The following is a 5,915-nucleotide window of genomic DNA, read 5'->3' as shown; positions in this document are numbered from 1 at the left end:
CGCGCCTGCCTCCGGCCCCGCGAGCCACCGCCTCACCCGCCTCCGGCCCGGCTGGCCAAAGCCGTTGCTGCGGGTTCGGCCGCTGCACGCATGTCCGCACGCTCGTGGCTGGCCGGTTAGGCCTAAGCTGGGTGGGCCCCAGCCACTAACCCAATTAATCAGGACACTAGCCCCTATGATAAACTTAATTACCCACATGTGACACTGACCATCGGGACCTACCACCACTTAATCTACTTAAAACAATCTGGTAGTTAAGTGACCCAATGATAGGTAGACCCCACCTCTAAATATCTTTTTTAAGAGATTGTTAAAACTGTATGTATGATACCTGGGCCCCATTGGCCCTCTTTTACCAGTCAACTGGGACTGTTGACTGCTGACTCAGCAGTCAACAGGTCCCACCTGACATAGACATCCACACATTGCTGGGTACACTTATGTGTACCCATAGCAGTTCTGTATTCAATATATTCGAATTAAAAAAGAATTCTAGAAATTGCAGAATATTAACAAAACTTCAAAAATTAATATAAAATGAACCGTATCTTAGATGAAAAAGTTTTATATATGAAAGTTGTTCAGAACGACGAGGCGAATTCAAATACGCAACCCGTTCATCCACCACGCATCCCTAGCATAGCAAACACGCAACTTTTCCCCTCTGGTTCATCTGTCCGGAAAACACAAAACACCGGGGATGTTTTCCCCCTTCACCAGTACCACCTCATACCGCGTTAGGGCACCCCTAGCACCGATACTTGTCATGTCATGCATCGCTATGCATATGTTTTCTTAATATTTATTGTTTCTTCCCCCTCTTCTCTCGCTAGACACCAAGACCGACGCCACTGCTACCCAGTACGACTACGGTGTTGACGACCCCTCTCTCTTGCCAGAGCAACCAGGCAAGCCCCCCCTTGATCACCAGATACCGCCTACTCTTCTCCCTATTGCTTGCATTAGAGTAGTGTAGCATGTTATTGCTTTCCGTAAATCCTATCCTGATGCATAGCCTGTCGTTGTTGCTGCAGTTATTGATACCTTACCTGCAATCCTAAATGCTTAGTATAGGATGCTAGTTTATCATCAGTGGCCCTACATTCTTGTCCGTCTGCCATGCTATACTATCAGGCCGTGATCACTCGGGAGGTGATCACGGGTGCATACTTATATACATGTTATATGATACCTGTGGTGACTAAAGTCGGGTCAGCTCGTAGAGTACCCACGAGTGATTCACGGATTGTGCCCGAAAGGACGCTTGTCCCGACGGCCCTCTGAGTGGATCTTTGTGGCGGAGCGACAGGGTAGGTTGAGACCGCCTAGGAGAGAGGTGGGCCTGGCCCTGGTCGACGTTCGTGGTTACTTCAAAATAACACGCTTAACGAGATCTGGGTATTTGATCTGAGTCTGGCTACTGGCCTATACGCACTAACCAACTACGCGGGGACAGTTATGGGCACTCGACATCGCGGTATCAGCCGAAGCCTTCATGATGCCAGCGAATGAGCGGCGCGCGCCGGGTTGGACTGGAACGCCTGCTCTTGTATAAGGGAGGCTAGGCCTGCTCACTGGCCGCGTACGCAACGATAGGTGTGCAATGGGCGATGGGCCCAGACCCCTATGCCATAGGCATTAGACCGGCGTGCTGGCCTCTCTGTTGTGCCTAGGTAGGGCTGCAATGTGTTGATATTCCGAGGCCGGGCATGACCCAGAAAAGTGTGTCCGGACGAAGGGGATCGAGCGTGTTGGGAAATGTGGTGCACCACTGCAGGGAAGTTAATCTATTCGAATAGCTGTGATCTTCGGTAACATGACGACTTGGAGTTGTACCTTGACCTTATGACAACAAGAACCGGATACTTAATAAAACACACCCTTCTAAGTGTCAGATACAACCGGTGATCGCTCTCTCGCAGGGCGACAAGGGGAGGATCACCGGGTAGGGTTATGCTATGCGATGTTACTTGGTGAACTTACCATCTACTCTCTTCTACATGCTGCAAGATGGAGGCGGCCAGAAGCGTAGTCTTCGACAGGACTAGCTATCCCCCTCCTATTCCAGCATTCTGCAGTTCAGTCCACATATGTTACCCATTTTCCATTTCATACCAATGCATACATATGTAGTGTAGTTCCTTGCTTGTGAGTACTTTGGATGAGTACTCACGGTTGCTTTGCTCCCCCCTTTTCCCCTTACTATACCCGATTGCTGCGACCAAATGTTGGAGTCCAGGAGCCAGACGCCACTGTCGATGACGACTGCTACTACTCGAGAGGTGCCTACTACTGCATGCAGGCCGCTGACGACGACCAGGAGTAGTTTAGGAGGATCCCAGGCAGGAGGCCCGCGCCTCTTTCGATCTGTAACCCAGTTTGTGCTAGCCATCTTATGGCAACTTGTTTAACTTATGTCTGTACTCAGATATTGTTGCTTCCGCTGACTCTTGTGTCTTCGAGCATTTGTATTCAAGCCTTCGAGGCCCCTGGCTTGTAATATAAATCTTGTATTATTTTAATTTGTGTCTAGAGTTGTGTTGTGATATCTTCTCGTGAGTCCTTGATCTTGATCATACACATTTGCGCGTATGATTAGTGTACAGTCAAATCAGGGGTGTCACACATGACTACTACCATTTTTGGTAAATAGCTGCGTCATAACTTGAAACATGTATTATCTAGTAACACGCCGGTTTACAGACGTTTTTGATGATGCCGGAACTCGCGTTACTCATCTTGGCCCAGATATGTGACAAAGACTGAAGGCTGCCTATACACTTATAGAGAGGTTATATACCGGCATGCAATAGGTTATCTGCACTGCTTCTTATAACAAAGCGCCCCCAACCTTGATCAAGGAGACATTGGAGAAGCTGGCGATGATACCTTCATGGCTTGAAGAGCTAAAGAAATCAGCTGCCAGGGCGGGCGCTCTTACTGCACTAACCCGGGCCAAAGCATGGATATCTGATCTTGATCCGGCCGATTTAGCAAATGGCTATCCAAGCAAAAAGGAGGACGGGTCAGACTTTGATGCTGATGACCTTGGAGCCCTGACAAGGGAAATACGCCCATTGGCTAGCAAATTGGCTGAAGAGACCAATCTTTCTCATTATCAAGCAATTTATGATGCCAACAACAAGAGAGTTAAAGCGCCAACTCATGATGTTCCAGAACTTATTCCTCCGATCCGTAAGCATACCTATGCCCCTGATGTTGACCCCTCCACACTCATAAGTGATGAAGCTATATTTAAAGCCTTAACGGGGATCGATTGGACAACCATTGACTTCCAGCCACTGGGTAGAGAAGAAGAAGATGAACCGGCGCGGGATGATCCACAACCGTCAAGTCAGCCAGGCCAAGATTCATAAACCGGGGCCAGTTTTATCATCTGGTTTCTCCAAGACTTAAAAACAATTATTCTTTTGGGCACCAAGCGCCTTGTAATAGGCTAGTTTTAAACTCTTATTCTGCTATGCCATTGTGCATATTTGCTGCGCATGACACTGTTCATCTGCCATGTTAAGATATGCCATGTATGCTTTATGATATTAGAAATTTTGAATCTATTCCTCCATACAACAGGTGAAAAAGTGTCCTGGCGGTTTACCGCTGGACGGGTTATAATGCCCAATATCAACCATAGGAAACTATCACAGTTTATAACCATGGCTGGACTGAATGACAACCATATATGATTGAAAATATGTCATACCTGTGATATTTGATCACACTGTTGGTTTACCAAGCCAGTGCAGTAAGGGTGATAACCCAAAGTGTTGAACACTAGTAATTATCAGAGATTGCCTGTTTATAAAGAAAACTAGGCCGGGTTAATAAACACCAGATATTATGTCATCTCACACTAGCGACTTATAGTCAAAAGCCATGCCAGGTTAATAAACACCGGATATTATCTCATACTGGCGACTTATAGTCAAAAGCCAGGCCAGGTCAATAAACACCGGTGAATTATAATCACAAAGCTTTATAAGCCTCATCAAATAAACCTTAAAAGGAAAATCTGTCAAATAAAAACAGACGAAAAACGAGGCTTTTCATGGGCTGCCAGGCCGAAAAACGAGGCTTTTCATGGGCTGCCAGGCCACTGAGTTAAACCATTTTACAAACCTTATAAGATGGACCTTACATAACCAATCATCATTTTAACTTTGACAAGTTCAGGTTCTGCATAAGATTAACTTGTCAAACGTTCGGTGGGTCATTCCAGTATTACCTGGGTGGAGTGGCTTACTTAAAAAGGCAGGATAACCCAGGGTTTTAGGTGAATACACCTGGCTTCCAAGCCCGGCTTTTAAGCCTATTACAAGGGTTATAAAAACTCTTTGTTGTTTAGAACAAAAGAGCCCCCAAGCAATATTGTGAGCTGTGCTCAAGGGGCACCTATGTTTGAGTTGTGCTTTCGCAACAAACTCTCTTTGGTCCCTTTTAACCTGGGTATAAGCCCCCAAGCATTTTTTGTGGCCAACAAGCCGGATCAAAGGGTAATCATAACTTCGCTTTATAAAGCAAAAGCCCCCAAGTGACCAAAAACTCATTATTTAAAAAGAAAAAACGACAGAGGCCCTGTTTTAACAGGGATGCCGGTTTATTATATTTATCATAATATATACATTGTCAAAAATATGTACATCAGAAGAGCCAGTGGCTCAAGTGTAGTAAGGCCGAAGATGAACAATATTCCACGGTCGGCGGGTCTCTCCTCCGACGTGCGTGAGTCCTTGTGGTCTCGAACATAGATAAGGTAATATGACCCATTGTTCAGATTCTTGCTGATCACAAAGTGTCCTTCCCAAGGTGGGGATAACTTGTGCATATCAGTATGATCCTGGATAAGCCGGAGCACCAGATCGCCTTCTTGGAAAGTTCTGGTTTTAACCCGGCGGCTGTGATAACGGCGCAGATCTTGTTGGTAAATCACCGAACGAGTCACCGCGATGTCACACTCCTCATCCAACAGGTCAAGTGCTTCCTGACGTGCTTTTTCGTCATCAGCTTTAACATAAGCTGCCACACGAGGTGAGTCATGACGGATGTCACTAGGGAGAACCGCCTCTGCTCCATAAACCATGAAGAAAGGTGTGTATCCCGTAGATCTGTTAGGGGTGATATTAATGCTCCATAACACGGAAGGTAACTCCTCCACCCAACAACTCGGCGTCCTCTGCAGGGGAACCATAAGCCTGGGTGTGAGCCACTGACGACACATCAAGCCGGATATGCTCACATTGACAAAATTCTTCCATAGCACCCTTAGAGAGATTAGTGCCATTGTCTGTTATGATGATGTGTGGAAAGCCAAAACGGAAGATCACCTTCTTCATGAATTGAACCACCGTTGCTGCATCACACTTACCGACTGGCTCTGCCTCTACCCACTTAGTGAACTTATCAACCACCACCAAAAGGTAGCTCTTATTATCCTTCGATCTTTTGAAAGGTCCAACCATATCAATCCCCCAAACTGCAAACGGCCAAGTAATTGGAATCATCCTCAATTCTTGAGCCGGCACATGAGCTCATCGTGAAAATTTCTGACATCCATCACACCTGCTGACCAGATCCTCGGCACCAGCATGAGCTGTTAGCCAATAAAACCCATGACGAAAAGCTTTAGCCACGAGAGATTTTGAACCGGCATGATGACCACAGTCTCCTTCGTGAATCTCACGTAGGATCTCACAGCCCTCCTCTGGAGAAACACAATTTTGAAACGCCCCTGTGGCACTGCGATGATGTAGCTCTCCATTAACAATTATCATTGACTTAGACCGCCGGGTTATCTGCCTGGCTAAGGTTTCATCCTTAGGTAACTCGCCCCGGGTCATATAAGCCAAATAAGGGACTGTCCAATCCGGAATTACATGAAGAGCCACCACCAACTGAGC

The sequence above is a fragment of the Triticum dicoccoides genome, chromosome 2A, assembly GCF_002162155.2.
Source record: "Triticum dicoccoides isolate Atlit2015 ecotype Zavitan chromosome 2A, WEW_v2.0, whole genome shotgun sequence".
In the NCBI taxonomy this organism is placed as follows: Eukaryota; Viridiplantae; Streptophyta; class Magnoliopsida; order Poales; family Poaceae; genus Triticum; species Triticum dicoccoides.
The sequence above is the reverse complement of the archived record's forward strand: the minus strand, read 5'-3'. Positions refer to the sequence as shown.